Below are 22,291 nucleotides of genomic sequence, written 5' to 3' on the forward strand. Positions count from 1 at the left end.
CTACGCGTGGTGGTGAGGCGGCAACTCCGCATGGTGGTGAGGTGGCAGCTCCGCATGGTGGTGAGACGGCAGCTCCGCACGGTGGTTAGACGGCAGCTCCGCACGGTGGTGAGGCGGAAGCTGTGGTGGTGTTGACGAAGCAGCTGTGGTGGTGGTGAACCAGTGGGGTCATTGAAGATTATAGGCATTTCTGAACAAATGAGTTTTCAAGTTATGTATGAAGTTTGTAAGTGTAGAAGATAGTCTGACGTGTTGAGGCAGCGAATTCCAGAAGGCAGGGGATGCTCGGGAGAAGTCTTTGAGGCTGTTGCATAAGGAGCGAATGAGAGAGGAAGAAGAAGGAGATCTTGGGAGGATCGGAGATTACGTTTTGGAGTGTAGCGGGAGATTAGTTCAGAGATATACGGAGGAGACAGATTATGGATGGCTTTGTAGGTCAGTGTTAGTAGTTTGAATTACAGTTAAGGCATCCATGCACATTAGGGCAAATTATGTGTATGGAAGCCTCATGACTCTCACTTAACAGATGATGTCAGTGGCAAGAAGGATCAGGTGAGCTGAATTTCAATGGTTGATCCTTTAGTTTACCATGAAGTATTGTTTTTCTCAGGGTAAAGAAGATGTCATCCCTCCACTAAATAAAGTGAGACCAGCTCCTAGATTGCTTCAAGGATCTTATCAAATAATATTGCTTGCAGCAAAACATCTTGGCATATTTTTTGCCAGTATGGCAAGATGCAGTTATTCTGCCTTTAATAAGGAATTCCTCCGTCAGACAGCATGTCCCATAAACAGAAGGAGACTCTTCATCTGCCACTATTCAGTGTGCTAATCTCTGCACATAACAAATGGGTACACTGTCAACGAGAATGTCAAATCACAAAACACATTTGTTGCTTACAAAGCAAGGAAGATGCCTCTTTGTAAATTACAGCAGTGCAATGCAATTTTATCTCGGGCTGCCTGTATTTTAATGGTGCTATGTCTGATATAAAGATGATCCAGAGGATGTAGGCAGGTACGTGTCACCTGTCTGCCTACTTCTGCTATCTAACCTCTTTATCCCATTAGCTCAGTTTAATGCCCTTACTGTCTATATACTTTTCTCTATTTATTTTTCTCTAGTTTATGTAACTGTCAGGTAAACTGATCTCACTATCTGTCATATTTTTCCTTCCATCTACATATATCTGTCTACCTGTCATATAACTTCACTCTGTACAAAAATCAATCTTTTTTTCTCTGTAAATGTATCCTTGATTCTTGAAACGTTGCTTTATGCTCTGGTGTATTTTTTCCTGCCATTGTCACGAGTGGATCTTCAATATCAATACATTACACCCTAATCTATTAGTGAAAGCAGTCCAATTGTCTTTGTCATCTCTTCTAAACTTGGAATCATATGTATCAAATCTGCAGGTGAAGAACCTGGTGTAAAAAGTGGCCCTAACAGTTGATATGCGACAACTAAATCGTACTTTTAAAAGACAACTTTGGGATTGATTTTTGATGACTTTCCCACAGATTTAGCTGCCTAGTTCAGCCCTGTTTAATGCGACTATATAGACATATAGTGCCATATAGGCACAGAAACTCATGCTACCATTTCTTGTCGAAGCCTACTGTTGTAACTATCATCTATGTGCCATATTTGAGATAATAAAATCATTATACCTAGTTGCCTCAAATTAGTATATTCTTTTCAAGTTGTATCCAGGTGAGTAAGTGTACCACTATGCATTCACTGTGTAATCCTCAAGAAGTGTGGCACTGAGTCTTTAGTCAGAGGCCATACATATAAGAACTGACATGCTAACATGTGGGCAATTCTCGTAACCAAGAATAAGCATGTTCAAATATGATGGGCCATTAGTGATTAAAGACAAAAAGATGTAGTCAGGTCACGTTCTAAGACCCAAATTCCAGGCAGGTAACATAGAAAGAAAAATGGCTAGGTAAACGGATAGTCAGAAGAAAATTCGAAAGTTGAGCAACAATGGAAATATATAGTACAGGAATCAAAGACACGTAGACACCACCAAGCAAAATCTACAATGACAGTATCTGGAAGCAGCGAGTCAGCTAAATAGCCAAGTAATCACTCTGAATAGGAGACTCATGCAGGAAACTCAGCAAGCCAAAGCTTCCGATTTCCCAGCTGAACTGTCAATCAACATACTGATAGCTCAGCATTCCATGGCCTTAAGCGGGGTTTACACGCAGCAACATCGCTAACGAGATGTCGTTGTTGTCACGGAATTTGTGATGCACATCCGGCATCGTTAGTGACGTCGTTGCGTGTGAAACATACGAATGATCGCTAACGATCAAAAATACTCACCTTATCGTTGATCATTGACCGGTCGTTGTAATCCCGATTATCTTTTGCACGCAGGTTGTTTGTCGTTTCTGAGGCAGCACACATCGCTACGTGTGACACCCCAGGAATGACGAACAACAGCTTACCTGCATCCTCCGGCAACGAGCTGGGTGTGTCTTTTCTTCGGCTGCTCTCCGCCCCTCTGCTTCTATTGGCCACCTGCCATGTGACGTGACTAAGAAAGGAGGCTGTTCGCCGGCCACAGCGATGTCGCAGAGCATGTAAGTACGTTTGACGGGGTGCAACGATATTGTGCGCCATGCGCAATCAGTTGCCCGTGACGCACAACAGACGGGGGCGGGTGCGATTGGCAGCGACATCGCTAGCGACGTCGCTGCATGTAAAGCCCACTTTAGATTGTACAGCTGAACTGTTCATCACCATACTGACAGCAGAGCATGCCCCTGCCCAAGATTGGACAGCTGAGCTGTCAATGACTGCATCCAGGCCTTCTTGCTTTGAATATTTCCCAGGGGGCATTGCTCTAGAATCACTGCGTTGAGAAACACGTGATGGTGTCCCCCTAGTGGTGGATGTTGATCTCCCTAAGGTCAACCATCCTTGCTCACATAGTCTTTTACTAGGCAATGCTCCCACTAGCCAGATTCCTACTCCACACTGATGAGGGGCAAATACCCCGAAACGGCTGTCTGTGGATGGATACCATGTTTGGCATAGGTGGCCTCCTTGACTGGAGACTGCCCTTCCCATGGTTGTTCCTTCCCGGTGAAAGACCTGGCTAGTTTCCTGCCAGCGTTAAGAAACATGTGATGGTATCTCCGCAGCCCTTCTTGCTTTGAATATTTCCCAGGGGGCATTGCTCTAGAATCACTGCGTTGAGAAACACGTGATGGTGTCTCCGCAGTGGTGGATGTTGATCTCCCTAAGGTCAACCATCCTTGCTCACATAGTCTTTTACCAGGCAATGCTCCCACTAGCCAGATTCCTACTCCACACTGATGAGGGGCAAATACCCCGAAACAGCTGTCTGTGGATGGATACCATGCTTGGCATAGGTGGTCTCCTTGACTGGAGACTGCCCTTCCCGCGGTGGTTCCTTCCCGGTGAAAGACCTGGCTAGTTTCCTGCCAGCGTTGAGAAACATGTGATGGTGTCTCCGCAGGCCTTCTTGCTTTGAATATTTCCCAGGGGGCATTGCTCTAGAATCACTGCGTTGAGAAACACGTGATGGTGTCTCCGCAGTGGTGGATGTTGATCTCCCTAAGGTCAACCATCCTTGCTCACAATGACTGCATCCAGGCACTTCGCAAAGAGAAATCATGACAATTATGCTGTTTTGCTGCCTAGTTACACAGCTCTCACTTGTGGGTTTCTGAAACTCCTATCATTTTCAATGAAAAGTAACTGCATAAGTAATTAGCACAGAATAGTATAGTACTTTATTACTGAGGGATTTAGAGAACTTGGAGGCTTAAACAGAAAGGTGGCAAATGACGTTTAATGAGAATTAATGTAAGGTATTGCACATAGCAAACGAAAATAGATTTTACCACTGCCTATTAAATGGAGACCAGTGGATATGGTAAAGGACTTCGGCTATGTGCGCATGTTGCGTAATTACATGCAGTTACGCTGCGCTTTGTAGCGCAGCGTAACTGCATGCGTCCTGCGTCCCCTGCATAATCTATGAAGATTATGCAGGAACTGTGTGCACGTGGCGTCTTAGAGTGCAGCGCTTCGGCTGCTGCCCGAAGCGCGCGTTCTAAGAAGTGACATGTCACTTCTTCCGTGCGCTTTGCCTGCAGCCCCTGCTCTGTCTATGGGAGGAGCTGCAGTCAGAGTGCATGGAATCGGCTTTTTTTTTTTCACTATGGACATTTTCTGCAGTGATTTGAAGTGCACGTGTGCTCTTCAGATCGCTGCAGAAATTTCTGCAGTGACAGTACGCAACGTGCGCACATAGCCTTAGGCATTTAAGTGGATGCAAAGTGAACTTAAGCAACTAGTGTCAAGCAGCTGCTATGAAATCACGTGCGGTCATGGATGATGCTGTAAAGAATACCTAAATTAGTATTATAAGAACAAGGCTTATCCCTTATGAATACAGTTTTGCAAACTGCTGTATAGGAAACATATATCAAAGCTGTAAAGGGTGTAGAGAGGGCCAACCTGTTTACTGTATACAAAGATATAAATAGTCGATACAGAGATATTTCACTTATACCAATGGCTGTAGATACCATAAGAGGCTCTATGAACAATAGTTGCATTAAGACAGCTTCTGCATAGGAATCTCAGTCAGAAGTGTAGTCAATTTTGACTTCTGTAGAATAGAAGAAACTAAATATCAAAGATTAGATGTCATTAAATGTCCTAATCTGAGTTGTGCTGTCCTGTTGTGACTGAAACTTTGCTCTAGGTAGAAAACATACAGTACAGACCAAACGTTTGGACACACCTTCTCATTCAAAGAGTTTTCTTTATTTTCATGACTCTGAAAATTGTAGATTCACATTGCAGGCATCAAAACTGTGAATTAACACATGTGAAGTGAAATACTTAACAAAAAAGTGTGAAACAAGTGAAAATATGTCTTATATTCTAGGTTCTTCAAAGTAGCCACCTTTTGCTTTGATTACTGCTTTGCACACTCTTGGCATTCTCTTGATGAGCTTCAAAAGGTAGTCACCGGAAATGATTTTACTTCACAGGTGTGCCCTGTCAGGTATAATAAGTGAGATTTCTTGCCTTATAAATGGCGTTGGGACCATCAGTTGTGTTGTGCAGAAATCTGGTGGATACACAGCTGATAGTCCTACTGAACAGACTGTTAGAATTTGTATTATGGCAAGAAAAAAGCAGCTAAGTAAAGAAAAACGAGTGGCCATCATTACTTTAAGAAATGAAGGTCAGTCAGTCCGAAAAATTGGGAAAACTTTGAAAGTGTCCCCAAGTGCAGTGGCAAAAACCATCAAATGCTACAAAGAAACTGGCTCACATGAGGACCGCCCCAGGAAAGGAAGACCAAGAATCACCTCTGCTGTGGAGGATATGTTTATCCGAGTCACTAGCCTCAGAAACCGCAGGTTAACAGCAGCTCAGATTAGAGACCAGGTCAACGCCACACAGAGTTCTAGCAGCAGACACATCTCTAGAGCAAATGTTAAGAGGAGACTGTGCAGCAGACCTTCATGGTAAAATAGCTGCTAGGAAAGCACTGCTAAGGACAGGCAACAAGCAGAAGAGACTTGTTTGGGCTAAAGAACACAAGGAATGGACATTAGACCAGTGGAAATCTGTGCTTTGGTCTGATGAGTCCAAATTTGAGATCTTTGGATCCAACCACTGTGTCTTTGTACGCAGAAAAGGGGAACGGATGGGCTCTACATGCCTCGTTCCCACCGTGAAGCATGGAGGAGGAGGTGTGATGATGTGGGGGTGCTTTGCTGGTGACACTGTTGGGGATTTATTCAAAATTGAAGTCATACTGAACCAGCATGGCTACCATAGCATTTTGCAGCGACATACTATTCCATCCAGTTTGCGTTTAGTTGGACCATCATTTATTTTTCAACAGGACAATGACCCCAAACACACCTTCAGGCTGAGTAAGGGCTATTTGACTAAGAAGGAGAGTGATGGGGTGCTACGCCAGATAACCTGACCTCCACAGTCACCAGACCTGGTCCCAATCGAGATGGTTTGGGGTGAGCTGGGCCGCAGAGTGAAGGTAAAAGGGTCAACAAGTGCTAAGCATCTCTTGGAATTCCTTTAAGACTGTTGGAAGACCATTTACGGTGACTTGAAGCTCATCAAGAGAATGTCAAGAGTGTGCAAAGCAGTAATCAAAGCAAAAGGTGGCTACTTTGAAGAACCTAGAATATAAGAAATATTTTCAGTTGTTTCACACTTTTTTGTTAAGTATTTCATAGTTTTGATGCCTTCAATGTGAATCTAAAATTTTCAGAGTCATAAAAATAAAGAAAACTCTTTGAATGAGAAGGTGTGTCCAAACTTTTGGTCTGTACTGTACATTTATACTGTACATAACCTTCCTTGTCCAAACTGTGTGGACCACTCAAGGGGCACTAGTAACAGTAAAAATATGGTTGTAAGGTAAACGATAAAAATGGTTAAGCTTCCAGTGGGCAGAATGTCAACTAATAGAACAAGAAGGTTAGTCTGTCAGTTGTCAGAGAGTAATGTAGCAGACTTGTCACTTGAAAGGTAATTTTAATGCTATGGGCTAACCTGAGATGCAATGTCCATGGTAATACCTGTCCTTCACTGTTAAGCTTCGACAAGGAGATGTTAAGTTTACTAGCCTTTCCCTGAGATAGTATCCAATAGATATTTTTCACAGACCAGCCCTTAGCCTGGCACACCGCTCTGTGCAATCAATATAAGTATATATCCAAGAACGGCAATCATAAGGGCCAGCAGATCAGAATTAGAAACCAAAAAGAAGACGAGACCAACTCACTGACCATAAACGTGTACAATAACGGCATAATCATGGTACAAGGGGCTGAGGAAAACTTACAGAAATTTGAAGACAGCTTTTCTCAAATTAAACTCCAGGCACAAAACTGCAAAGAACAACAAACCCCAGCAGCCACCATCACCTCTACAGAGACCTCCAGAGACAGAACTGCAGCCCCCAACACTTCACACCCCTCACCCGAGACCCTCAGAGACTGTTTATCTCAACTAGAAAGAGACTTTGTACAATTTAAAGAAGAACTTCAAAGAAACCTTGGTGACAGAAATGCAAATGACCAAGTAATGAATGAGATAAGCAAACTGAGGTGTGAATATGCAGCAGTGAATATGCATCTGCAGGAAATAAGAAGCAAAATGTGTGAACTGCAGCATGAAAATGCCCGACTGAGACAGGAGATAACAGAGCTGAAGACTCCGGGACACCTGAAACAGGAGGACGCCATAGAAACACAGAGGAGTGAAGACAACATGGCCCCCACTGGCCAGGAGGGAGCTATGGTAACTAACACCAGAACAGACACAATGGCCTCCACTGGCCAGGACACTGAGATACCAAATAACTCCAACAATATGAATGCTCCTGAAAATAACATAAGTGAACCACAAACCAGAGAAACAGAAAAGAGAAGAGAACTAGCCACCAGCAAAATCTCCAGCACAGACCCCCAGCTTCACCCACGTACCCCACCCGTGACCTCACAACGTTTTGATACCATCCTAATAATGGACTCAAATGGGAAATACCTGAAAACATGGCGACTATTTCCAGGAAAAAGGGTCAAAAAAATCCACTGTGCAACTATTGAGCAGGTGATGGCAGTCATCAATAACCCACGGTTCACAAGCCCAAATCATATTTTTATACACACAGGAACAAACAATCTGCCAGCCCAACACCAGCAGATCGCAGGACAACTGACCCAACTAGCAAAGACGGCAAAACTAAAATTCCCAGACAGCAAAATAATTCTATCATCTCTGCTCCCAAGAAATGATGTATCCAGCCAAACTACCCAGAACATCAACACGGACCTGACCACAAGAATCAAGGCTGTGCCCGACGTGATCCTGGCACAACACCCCTCTATAAATCACCAACACCTCTATGACTACAAGCACCTAAACAAACAAGGGGTCAGCCTACTGGCCAAAGAGCTGAAGGACATTATACTAAACAGAGACCCCATGCCTGGACTCAACAACAACCAAAATCCCATGGAAAGACCCCCAACAATAAAAAGACAGGAAACCCCAATTTCATCACAGGAGGCCAGAAACAAAGCCCTTCACCCAACATCGGGCCATCAGAGGAGGAGACCACCATGGAGGGGACCATCAACCCCACACAGAGACATGCAGGGCAGAGATATGGAAGAGATTAGAACCCTGCTCAGCACATTGTGCAGGAAACTAATGTGACTGGATCTAACATACCTATAAACCAGTCGTAAATCCAGAGTGTCTTACACAGCCGCACTCATTACAAGGTATATACACATGAGGTATATAGAAAAAAAAAAAAAAATGACCTCATTCACAATCAGCAGCTGGAACATCCAAGGCCTGAGCACCTCGGCCTTTGGATGTAAAACAAATGACCCCGACTTTATTCAAAGACTGAAGAATATAGACATTCAGATCCTCCTGGAAACATGGACCAGAGCTGAAAACGAATCTCTGGTGCCAATCGGATACAGAGAAATCTCTGTCCCTGCCCTTAAAAATAAAAACATCAAACAGGGCCGCTGCTCAGGAGGAATATTGATCTGGTATAAAGAAGAGCTCCACCAGTACATCACACCAGTGAAGAGAGGAGGCAGCCACATATGGATCAGAATCAGCAGCTCCATCCTCACCTCTCAGTCCGATGTCTACCTCTGCACCACCTATATACCACCGCCAGAGTCCCCCTACTTCAATCCAGACAGCTTTGAGATCTTACAAGAAGAAGCCACCCATTATCAGGTCCTGGGCAAAGTTCTCATCTTTGGAGACCTCAATGCAAGAACAGGGAGAGAAAAAGACTTTCTGACCACAGACGGAAACATCTACATATTTGGGGCAGAGAATGACAGTCACGACTCAGAACACTCAGAGAGAAACAGCTATGACAGTACAGTCAACAAAAGTGGCAAAAAGCTCCTGAACTTATGTAAAAGTTTAGGTCTTCATATTCTTAATGGACGTACAAAGGGAGACTCACTGGGAAGATATACACTAGACTCCCATGTAGGAAGGAGTGTAGTAGACTACGCCATTACAGATATGGACCCGGCAAATATTAGCGCCTTCATAGTCACCCCACAAACGCACCTGTCAGACCACAGCCAACTTCTCCTGTACATAAAATCTACAGAGAAACCATCCACACAAAAGCCACAGCAGAGCAGCCTCTACAACCGACCTCCATCCTATAAATGGTCCAAGACGTCAGAAATAAAATATAAAGAGGCTCCCAACAGACCGGAATTACAAGAGATGCTCCACAACTTCTACAGCTACAAGTACAAGTCAAACCCAGAAGGAGTGAATCAAGCTGCAAAAGACCTCAACAAAATATTCCACACCATGGCCAAATTGTCCGACCTCAAACAAGTCAACTACAAGAGGCCAAAAGAAAAGCAGATCAATGGTTGGTTTGACAAAGAGTGTAAAGCCGTTCGAAAGACCCTGAGAACAGCCTCAAACAATAAACACAGAGACCCCAACAACCCAGACCTGAGGGAAGCCTATGACACCATACAAAAGCAGTACAAAACCATCCTCAGGAGGAAGAAGCAGAGCTACATCTCTACCAAACTTAGCCAACTCCAAGACGCCCTCCAAGACAACTCCTTCTGGGAAATATGGAGCCACATGGACACAAAGAGCAAGAAAAAGACTGATACCCATATCCAAAATGGCAACATCTGGCTCCAGTACTTCAGAGACCTCTACAAAGACATCCCAAAAGAAGGACTAAGCCAAGAGCAGGAAAACATAACATCAAAACTAAAGGCAATGGAAGAGAAAATCAAAAACTTCCAAAACCCACTGGACACACCAATTACATTACAGGAAGTTGCAGAGAAAATCACTTCCATAAAGTGTAAAAAATCTAGTGGTCTGGATGGAATCCCCCCAGAGATGTTGAAGTACAGCCCACCAGAAATTCAAGCTGCAATGGTTAAACTGTTCAACATTGTGCTGAGTGCTGGCTACTTCCCTCGTACCTGGAACCAAGGACTCATTACACCGATCCACAAGAGTGGGGACAGGTATGACCCTGCCAACTACAGAGGCATATGTGTCAGCAGTAACTTGGGAAAACTGTTCAACAGCATCCTAAACAAAAGGATCATCAGTTTCCTTACCGAGCACAATGTCCTGAGCAAAAGCCAAGCAGGGTTCGTGCCAAACCACCGCACCACGGACCACATCTACACCCTGCACAGTCTCATTCAGAGCCACGTCCACAATACAAAGCATGGGAAGATATACGCCTGCTTTGTAGACTTTAAAAAGGCCTTTGACTCAGTGTGGCACCCGGGCTTGTTCTTAAAAATGCTGGAAAGCGGAATAGGAGGAAAGACCTACGATGTCATCAAAAGCTCCTACACCGAGAACCTCTGCAGCGTGAGTGTGAATGGTAGAAGAACGGCTTATTTCCAGCAGAGCCGAGGAGTCAGACAGGGCTGCAGCCTAAGTCCAACGCTCTTCAATATTTACATCAATGAGCTGGCTGCTGCTCTGGAATCTTCACCTGCTCCAGGTCTCACACTCCATGACGCCCAGGTGAAATTCTTGCTCTATGCAGATGACCTACTGCTGGTGTCACCAACCGAGAAAGGTCTCCAAGACAACCTACAAATTTTGGAGAAATTCAGCTCCACATGGGCACTACCGATCAATCTAAAGAAAACCAACATCATGGTGTTCCAGAAGAGAAAAAGAAGATTTGACCAGCATCCTTCATTTGTCGTAAACGGCTGCACTCTAACAGGAACAGACAAATACACCTACTTGGGCCTGGAAATTCACCAGTCAGGGAGCTTTAAACAAGCCATAGAGACCCTGAAAAACAAGGCCTGCAAAACCTTTTATGCCATCCGAAGGAAATTGTATCATCTGAAGCCACCAGTGAGGGTCTGGCTAAAAATCTTCGATTCCATCATTGCCCCAATCCTCCTGTATGGCAGCGAAGTCTGGGGCCCTCACACTTACCCAGATTGGTCAAGGTGGGATTCCAGCCCAACAGAAATATTCCACCTGGAATTCTGTAAGCACCTTCTCCAGGTCCATCGAAGCACCTCCAACAGCGCCTGTCGAGCTGAGCTGGGCAGATTCCCTCTACACCTAGCAGCTCTGAAGAGGTCACTATCATTTCAGGCTCACCTACAGAGTAGCAATCCAAGCTCCCATCACCACAAAGCTCTGATACATATACGTGGGCCAGATGAACCAGGACCCCTGGCACAGCTCTCCCAAACCCAACTGGACAAAATAACCAATAACAGCAGCCTGACAAGAACCAGAATCAGGAAGATGGTAGACGAGGGCCAGGAGAGGTATGTCAGTGACTGGAGGACCGACATCAACACCTCACAGAAACTGACCACGTACCAGAGTCTACAGAGAGACTACAGACTGGCCCCGTATCTGGAGAAAATCCCGGACCCCAGAGACCGCAGGACCCTGAGCCGATATAGACTCAGTGCCCACAGTCTAGCCATCGAATCCGGTCGACACAAGCAGAGCTACAAGCCAAGGGAGGACAGACTGTGCCAACACTGTGACCTGGAGGCCCTGGAGGATGAAACCCACTTCCTGCTACACTGCACCAAGTACTCAGCAGTGAGGGACACTCACTTCAGGAGACTCTCCCATCTCTTCCCGGATTTCAGCTCCATGAAGGAGGAAGAGAAAATATATATCCTGCTGGGGGAAGAAGAGAGCGCAGTGGAGATAGCAGCGCGGTATGTGAGCGAATGTCATAGACTTCGAGAAAGAGAACTATGATAAGCCATGGACTTCCATAGCCCCCCATCCCAGATGTGGCCCCCCAATCCCCACCCTGGATATGCCCCATCCACCGTTACCACAGTCCCCACCGTGGATATGCCCCATCATAAGCCATGGACTTCCATAGCCCCCATCCTAGAAGTGCCCCCACAGTCCCCACCCTGGATGTGCCCCATCCATCCTTCCTACAATCCCCACCCACCATCCCCACAGCCCCAGGCCCTAATGTACACTTGCTTTGGCAAAACTAATTTGTATTTGGCCCTGCCAATAAAGCTTATTTGATTTGATTTGATTTGATTTGATAACAGTTAGCTGGGCTACTTATGCACTTGCATATCAAGATCAACAACAGGCAGGTAGTCAGGACAAAATGTGCTGTGAAAAAGTTCCAATTTTGTTTGGTAAAACAATATTAGGTGAGCCAGATAAAACACAGAGCATGTAGAGAATGCCAAAAAGTAAAATGTCAGGAAACTCACCATGGTACTAATAATGAACTAAAACTAAAGAATGAAATTTCTAGAGTATACTGCCGATATACACATTAAATGACTGTCAGTCTAATCATGGTTGTAACTTGACTGTTTCTCCCCTACACCGGCTTGGTCGTTTGGCCTATGTCCTTGGCCTTACTCCTATGTCCTCCATAAGAGAGCCATTGACAGATCGGTAAAACAAAAGTAGTTTGGAATCGGACATGCCAACAAATAATTGTCCTGGCTTCTATGCACACTAGCCTGTTGGCCAAATCAGTCATTAGCAGCAGGTTTGGATGACAGTAATCTAAAATGAATGGGAGGTTTAAGTCCCTAGTAAGGTTCCTGGAAGCTAATGTCATATGCTATAGCTGGGTCTTATTCCTTCCGATGTTGTCTTGCCCATCATGTAACAGACATCTATGGTGTTGCACTGGCAATAGATTCTGTATGGGCCAACACATCATCTGCTTGGCAGATGAAACACCACAAGCATTAATTCCCTTCCCTCTTAGTATAACTAAACTAATTCCATCAAAATAGAAAAAGTAAAGATAGCACATCCAAACATGGATACATGATGACTAAGGGCACATCGTGCCCCAGAAATGATCAGAATGAGGACGCCTCTACCATATGTTGGGTTTTAACACTATGGACATTAAATAAACTTGAATACATTTTATCCTTTTTGGATGTCCCATCCTTTCTATTTTTGATTAATTCTGCGAGTTATCAGACGGAGTCGGTCCCTTTTCTAAAAAGACAGATCACATATTCTACAGTACGGGGAGTGATACTTTTGCCTTGTGCTCTCTCTTTTATGCTAACCTACTTCATGTGAGTTCAGAAGAAGAATAAATTGAGGTTATAGTACAAGTCTGGACCTTTTTTCATGTGTATTGGCTGATTGTTAGCTATTGCAATAGACACAGCTTCTGTTGTCAAGTAAGCTAGAATATCCTTTTAGCCTCTTTCTTTCTGGTATCCGTCAGTATAACATAAAACTGTATGAAATCTTATAGTAAATGTTAGGCTCTCCTGGTGAAATGGATTCAGAAAGCCACAGGCCAGAGTGGATATATGGACCAAGAGTGTTGACGCAGTCATCTGGATGGCATGTAGGGGACCTATAACTTAGGCACACTGAAACCACATGACAAGGGGGAAGAAAAAGAGGGTCATGGCTATGTTCGGATCCAGGTTTTTTTTGGCCCCGGGCGAAAGAGTCTAAGTGGGCCCGATGCACAAGCAGACAGACACATACAGATACGTACACATAAGTACATGTACATATTTAATGCCAAATTCACAAAAATACATATAACTGACATAAATATACACACAGTCATATACACTGACATACATAGATACACATCATAAACATCATACATACACACAGACACATTAGAAGTGTTATTAATATGGGGAAGCTGGCAGCAGCCTCATTCACCACCCCTGCTCATCTCCTGTCCAGCTCCTCCTGGGCATGTGGCTGTGCCGCACTGATTTGTCTCCATCACTAACAGACATGGCCACACATAGAGCACACTGACACTGCTGTATCACAGGAAGGGCTGAGGAGATATACATTACTGGGCGGCAAACAGCAATGGAGGATGTTGGTGCTATGGCTTCTCTCTTCATCTGTGGTACGGTAGCACAAAATGTGCACTAGCTCTACCCACAGAAGAACTTTAATGCCCCTGCACACAGCGTTCTAGTTGGGGGAATACCGTCCCTGTGACTACTCCCTGGGCTCATTAGCATATCATAAAGGATCTTTAGAAATACAGGGAAAGTTAGACACAGATTAGAATTATGCAACCAAAACCGCTTGTGGTTCTGAGTGCATATTGCACCTGAAAGGTTCCATTTAAGTATGCACTTAACATTTCACAATGGCTGCTGAGTCTCTCAGGTACAGCTCCGTATACACAGGATTATTCCCCTACACCTCCCCTATGCACAGTATGATGGACCCACAGCTCCCCTATGCACAGAATTGATGTCTCCAAAGCTCCCTATGCATAGTATGGTGAGCCCATAACTCCCTTATACATCTTTGCTGAGTATCACAGTATGATAGGCCTACAGGAAACTGATACTGGACCTCAGATTACAGGGGTGGTCCAAAACCAAATTTATACTTCATATTTAATATAGATATCTTTATTTTAATATTTTAATAACTTTTCTAAATGTACTTTAATTAAAAATTCCCTCCCTGACAGTATAACACCCACCACAAAGTAAGTATACAGTGCAACACAGTCACACAGTACGGATTAGGATGTCCCTGACCATCAGAGTGTACAGTCTAATAGACCCCTCCCTCCATACATATAAACACACACCCACACACACACATCACCTCATTATAAACATGTTATCAGGCCATCATAATAAATTGCCCCCCCACCACATACATACACATACATCAACTCACTGACTACAGGTTATCAAGTCCTTATCATATATAGCCCCCACACTGCACAGTAGTGAACACTGTCACCACAGTAACTCTCTTTCCTCCCTCACAGTACACTGTACACAAGTCTCTGCAGACGAGGTGTAGGCGACCAGGGCCTCGGCATTTGCCCAGGTGCGCTGCATGCTGACGCCAGCCCTGGTCACAGTTCTGTTTTGTATATTATACCTTTCAACAACTCTGTGGCATTCTGCTGTTTGTCACCTAAAGAACTGAGTTTCACCAGAGCATGTTTCCCCTTCACTGAGGCAGTGCTGCAATACTTACAGCTTGAGACCGATATGGACCATATGCTGGGAGATTCCAATTCAGAGATGAAGGAGGAGGAGGGAGGGTAGAAGCTGGTGTAGGAGGTGCATAAAATCCTGATGGCACAAAGGCCCGCAATCCTCAGTGTTGGTAGCACATGTGCTGTCCCAGGGTCCGACTCTATGCTGCCCTCCACAAAGTTCACCCAATATGCCGTCAGGAACATGTAGCGAATCTGGCCACAAATACTTGTACACGTGTTGGTTGTTAAGTGGACATTCCTGGTAACTGTGTTGGTGAAGGCATGGGTGATGTTATGGGACATGTTCAGGTGGGGACAGCACGCCAGGAAAAATAGTAGCCAGAGCACTCCGATGCCTGATCGAGGATCGAGTATCAAGCAGTGGTGAGCATGCTCGTCCATAACTGCTTGAAATGGCTCATTTTCCAAAGCAAAGCACACCCTCTGTAAATAATAACAGAGGCCTTGGGGATGCATTGCTTCTAGTGATCAGCGAACACTAAAATTCTCGAATGCTTGGTACTCGAATGGAGCTGGCAGCAAAGACAGGGAGATGATTAATAATGGACATTGGACATCATTAGTCAGTAAAACGTTACATCCATAATAGTGCCATGCAGAGCCTGAATCACAAAAATTCAGTCACTGTCCTAATATTTCTGGACCTAACTATATATTTCATAGCAGGTAATCAAAGAGTTCTTGTTTAAGAGATGTGACTGGTGTGTAAACTCTACCTATCATAGTTGGTTTCTATTTAGCAATTGTGTAGGATTTACTGATTAAATGAAATATTTGAACACTGTGGAATGAAAGACTTTCCAGTAAAGATTTGATTTGATGTGAAACAAATTCATGTTGAATTTTGGGAAATTTCCTGGATCACATGTTTTTAAAACAATTAGAACTTCACTTTATGCAATCCACCAAAAATTCCTGTTTTCATTTTACGTAATGATGAAGATTGTATCAGTCAGGGAAGGCACAGTGTTTGGAGCAGCAAGGTGGGATTTCAATAATGCCTTGCAACTATGACATCACATGGTACTGCATAGCCAATCAGGAAGATATCATAGGCTGTATGAAAGCAGAGGCAGTGAACACAGAGCCTTTTATTGGGTGAATATTTACAGTAAGGGTACCTTCACACTTAGCGATGCAGCAGCGATCCGACCAGCGATCTGACCTGGTCAGGATCGCTGCTGCATCGCTACATGGTCGCTGGTGAGCTGTCAAACAGGCAGATCTCACCAGCGACCAGTGAACAGCCCCCAGCCAGCAGCGACGTGCAAGTGACGCTGCGCTTGCACGGAGCCGCCGTCTGGAAGCTGCGGAGACTGGTAACTAAGGTAAACATCGGGTATGGTTACCCGATGTTTACATTAGTTACCAGTGTGAGCAGGGAGCAGGGAGCCGCGCACACTGAGCGCTGGCTCCTTGCTCTCCTAGCTACAGTACACATCGGGTTAATTAACCCGATGTGTAATGCAGCTACATGTGTAGAGAGCAGGGAGCCGCGCACACTGCTTAGCGCTGGCTCCTTGCTCTCCTAGCTGCTGTACACATCGGGTTAATTAACCCGATGTGTACAGCAGCTACATGTGCAGAGAGCCGGAGCCGGCAGCACAGGCAGCGTGAGAGCTGCAGAGGCTGGTAACTAAGGTAAATATCGGGTAACCACCTTGGTTACCCGATGTTTATCTTGGATACAGCTTACCTCAGCTGTCAGACGCCGGCTCCTGCTCCCTGCTCGCTTCATTTGTCGCTCTCTTGCTGTCACACACAGCGATCTGTGTGTCACAGCAGGAGAGCGGCTTTGAAGAAAACGAACCAGGGCTGTGTGTAACGAGCAGCGATCTCGCAGCAGGGGCCAGATCGCTGCTCAGTGTCACACACAGCGAGATCGCTAATGAGGTCACTGCTGCGTCACAAAAAGCGTGACTCAGCAGCGATCTCGGCAGTGAGCTCGCTGTGTGTGAAGCACCCCTTACAGGATGTCACAACTCACAACTTAGCAAAAGAGATAAGTAAAGAAAGCCATTAAACAGTTGAAATATTCTACATATAGTGCATGACAAGATAGCAGTGAAAAATGGACACATCCGTTTGTGTTGAGGTCAATATCACATTTCTTAAGGGGGCTTTACACACAGCGACATCGCTAGCGATGTCACTCGTGAAAGCACCCAACCCGTTGTTTGTGCGTCACGGGAAAATCGCTGCCCGTGGCGCACAATAATGCTAACACCCGTCACATGTACTGTCCTTCCTAGCGACGTCACTGTGGGCGGCGAACAACCTCTTCATTAAGGGGGAGGTTCGTACGCCATCACAGCGACGTCACACAGTGGCCGACTAATAAAAGCGAAGAGGCAGAGAGGAGCTGCATTAACGACACGCCCACCTCGTTGCCAGAGGATGTTCATCATTGTTCGTCGCTCCCGGGGTGTCACACGTAGCGATGTGTGCTACCTCAGGAACAACGAACAAACTACATCCACAACAACCAACGAGATTTTGAAAATGAACGACGTGTCAACGATAAACGATTAGGTGATTATTTTTTGATCGTTAACAGACGTTCATAGCTGTTACACGCAACAACGTCGCTAACGATGCCGGATGTGCGTCACGAAATCCGTGACCCCGACAACATATCATTAGAGATATCGTTGCATGTAACGGGGCCTTTAGGCTCTGTTTGTGTTAATGACTTTGAAAAGGGGTTTGTTTGATACAGTTGTAGGAGACCTTAGATTGTCAAACACATGTTTTCAGGTCTATTGGAGTAACTGCAATTTGTGGGGAAATATTTGGTGCAGCTTGTGAAGTTGAATTTTTGAAACATTCGCTCATCTCTACTTCCTAGAAATACATTGTATATCTGGCATCAGGAAGGAATATTTTGCTTCTAAAATGAGGCTAATTTGCTTTTTATAAAGGTAACTCTTTTCCATCCTTTGGATTAACATATAATTATCATATACTTAACTAGATAGTTTTTGTCTTTTGTATTATGTTACTATGTGACGTTACCTCTTCACGGAGAGCAGAGACCAGAACCCCATCAATCCTCAAGATGAAGACAATTCATAGAAAGGCAATTATAGGCAAACCTATAATGTTTAATGACTATGTACTTTATGAGGATGTTTGTGTCACCAATCCTTGTCCCTGAGAGCGACATACTAGGTGACTTACTGTGTGGATTGTTTATAAAAAATAAGCTTTAATGGTTGATTTTATAATACTGTATGTACTAGTATTTTAGTACTGACATACATTTTACACTGCTTACATGTTCAGTAATGTTAAGTAAACTACCAATAAATGTTGTAAAGGTTTTTGCTATGTAATTTGAGAGTAAGTTTTAAAGGGAATCTATCTGCAGTTTTTTGCTATGTAATATGAGAGCAGATGATATAGTGGCAGAGGGCCATTTTCCAGCAATGCATCGCTTATAGGATTGCTTGGTACAGTTTGATGGAATACTTGTTTTCTCTGCTGCATATCTAGCAGTAGTCAGAATGCTGAGCTCTGAATAACCCTAATCAAACCCCTGATTGACAGCTCCTTGTGTACACTGTACATTGTTTGAATGATGCAAATCAGTGGTGGGGGTTGAATTGTACAGATTAGTTGGAGTGACTTTCAGGCCTAGTCCTCTAGTGTTGAAAAATCAGATGGTATTAAAAACACAGCACACAGCTGAATAAGTGCCACAACTCGGAAATCATGGTCTCTGCCCCTGCATTTTTCTGCTCTCAGAATAAATACAAAAACAATATTAAGAGGCTAAAATGTATTAGTGTATTTTGGGAGCTTGGGCACAGGACCTCTGACTTCTATTGAAATACTGGTGTCCTGTGATGATTCAAATACGATGAAACGCGTCGGGACGAGGCTAGGAATGCTATAGGGGTTCCAAGAGAGGGTTAGATGTGGTCTGCCCTTGTCAGGGTGGAAGCTATTGGGGTAACAGGTGAAGCTAGTTTCCCTAAGGACGTATAGGGTCAGTGGTAGCATGAAAATGAAAAGAACCATACGGAGGAAACCTTGATGTACCCCAAGTTGTAAGGAATGGGTGAGATTGTTCCTAATATTCTCATCTAAAGTACCTGGATACTGTGGGTTCCTCTTTGAGGACCAATATATAGTATTTTGGTTGTTTATATTGAGTTTTTTTGGTTATTTTTTATGTGCTCATATATTGGACCCCTGTCCAACCTTGGGTCAAATAACCATACTCAATATTTTTTGTTTGTTTGTTGTGTTTTTTTGATAATTTTGTTATATGTCTATAGGCTCCTTGGTTACCATATTTAATATAACACATTTTATGTCTGAGATTTGTCAGCAAACGAAGGAGTTTTGGAGTTTTGGGTTACTTGCTACCTAATCTAGGTTTTTATGAGGATTAAAATTATAATTACAGCCTCTTAATATTGTTTTTGTACATAATTGTTTAAGTGGCCTCCCTCTTATTGAGGACTGCTGTTTGTCTCAGATTAAATAGCAAAAACCTGCTGACCGATTAACTTTAATCAAGGGAAATTGATCTATAAATGATTTCTGTTATAAATGTGCAGATCATCCCATGTCTATTGGTCACTCTTTTCTCTCTGTACTGTTAGCCTTACAAAAAGAAAACTCTTTCACACAAAATATGAACTTCTTCCACATTTTACCATTGCTGTGATCCTTGGGGGAAACATGAAAGCCAGCCTAGCCTAAGGCTGCTTAGTCTCAAGAAAAGAACAGACAACATACCAGGAATTATATTTTGGGGCTGCAGGATAAGTAATGGCTCATTTGTAAATTAATTAAGCATAACCTCTAAGGAGGTAATGTGTTTCCTCTAACAAGAACTGTAATTTTGTGTTTGTCATATGCTTTGTTTTATACTATCACAGTGTTGGAAACAATTTTTTTCTTTTAAATAGAGGTGAGGCGATTAGACTCCAACCAATTTACTGTTACTGAAGCACAATTAAGGTATGACTCTCGAGGGCTGATATCCGGAGACACTGGTTAGTACCAATTGCTCTCTCTAAATATATACAATGCCTTTACTTTTCTTTCCAATTTTAGATTGACTTTAGATACAGATATAATATCAACAATGGCATATATCCACAGGAAGAGTAGTTTTCACTAACATTACATACAAATGATCAAAGGAACTCATTATGCTGTTTCTAATTCACCAGGACAGTCTTCAAAATACCAGCGGATATAAATTAGTACAGAGCATTATCATTAACCCTTATGCCGTTATGTGGTAATAAATTATAAATTGTGAACATTAAGCAAGTTGAAGATTAAATGATCTCTAAAAGGTCTAAGGGTAAAGATGACGCATTCCCTTTGAATTTTAGGCAAATAAACAAAACAACATATTTTCATCTTTTACACTTTAAAAATTACAAAAAGGAAAATGGCAGTTACAAAAGTTTGGGCACCCTAGGGAATTTGTGTGCTCAGAAAACTTTGACCAAGGTCTCAGACTTTAATTAGCCTGTTAAGGCCCCATTACACGCAATGACGTATCTAACGATATATCGCCGGGGTCACGAATTCCGTGACGCACATCTGGCATCGTTAGCGACGTCGTTGCGTGTGACACTAATGAAAGGCCGTTAACGATGAAAAATACTCACCAAATCGCCCATCGTTGACAAGTTGTTCATTTTCAAAAAATTGTTGGTTGTTCCTACGACAGCACACATCGCTATGTGTGACACCGCAGGAATGAGGAACAACATCGTACCTGCAGCCGCCCATAATGAGGAAGGAAGGAGGTAGGCGGGATATTCCGCCCGCTCATCTCCGCCCCTCCTCTTCTATTGGGCGGCTGCTTAGTGACACCGCTGTGACACCGAATGAACCGCCCCCTTAGAAAGGACTCGGTTCCCCGGCCACAGCGACGTCGCTAGGCAGGTAAGTCCGTGTGACGGGTCCTAGCAATGTTGTGCACCACGGGCAGTGACTTGCCCATGACGCACAACCGACAGCTGTGGGTGCTTTCACCAGCGACATCGCTAGCGATGTCACTTCGTGTAAAGCCCCTTTTAGGCCCTGTGCGCACTGGAAAACAGAATTTTCTTAAGAAAATTCCGCAGGGTCTGAAAGATTGTCACACCCGCGGTAAAAAACCGCGGCAAACCGCACCCGAAAACCGCATGCGGTTTGCCACGGTTTGCTGCGGTTTTACTCCGGTATTGTTCTCGGTATTGCCGCGGTTTTGCCACGTGCGGGTTGGTACATGTGTTTTATTGCATTCAATGCAATAAAGCACATTGAAAAAAAAAATAATAATTTCCTTCTGAGATAGATATTAGATAGATAAATAGACAAATAGATAGAAGAATAGATAGAGGGATAGATAGAGGGATAGACAGATAGAGGACAGATCGCTGCATTTATCCCAAGCGGTAATGTGTTGTTCACATTACCGGCCATGGGAAATGCCCTGTGGTTACCTCTGCTGTCTCGTTGCGAGGCTGCATTCAGCGCTGTGTCAGTGTCAGTCACGGCTGGATGCAAGCATCGGAGGATGTGGATTATGCTGGAGCTGTGTGTTTGGGAAGGGTTAATAAAAGGATGAACGAGGAGGCTTTTTTGTGTTTTATTTAAAATAAAGGATTTTTCGGTGTTTTATTAAAAATAAAGGATTTTTCGGTGTTTTATTTAAAATAAAGGATTTTTCAGTGTGTGTTTTTTCACTTTACTTACGGGTTGATCATGTCAGCTGTCACATAGACGCTGCCATGATCAAGCCTGGACTTAGTGATGGCGATCCGCCGCCATTAACTCCTTATTACCCTGTCTGTCACGGCAACAGGAAGAGCTGGGGACACTCCGGTACTGTCGCATAATGGATGCGACAGTCCCGGGGCAGCTGAGGCTGATATTCTCGGCTGCGGGAGGGGGGAGGCATTAACCCTGCCCTCACCCTCCCCAACCTGAGAATACCGGGCCGCCGCTGTGTGCTTACCTCGGCTGGACGGTAAAAGTACAGTGGAGCCCACGTGTTTTTTTTTCTATATTTCCGTTTGATTTCTATATGTATTCTATATGTCTGTGTCTGTGTGTGTGATCTGTGTGTATTCTATGTCTGTGTTTGTGATCTCTGTGTGTTTACTCTCTGCTCCGCTTCCTCTTCCTGTCATAATGACATCACTTCCCTGCAAACCGCAGGCAGC

This window comes from Anomaloglossus baeobatrachus, chromosome 2 (genome assembly GCF_048569485.1).
Source record: "Anomaloglossus baeobatrachus isolate aAnoBae1 chromosome 2, aAnoBae1.hap1, whole genome shotgun sequence".
Taxonomy (NCBI): Eukaryota; Metazoa; Chordata; class Amphibia; order Anura; family Aromobatidae; genus Anomaloglossus; species Anomaloglossus baeobatrachus.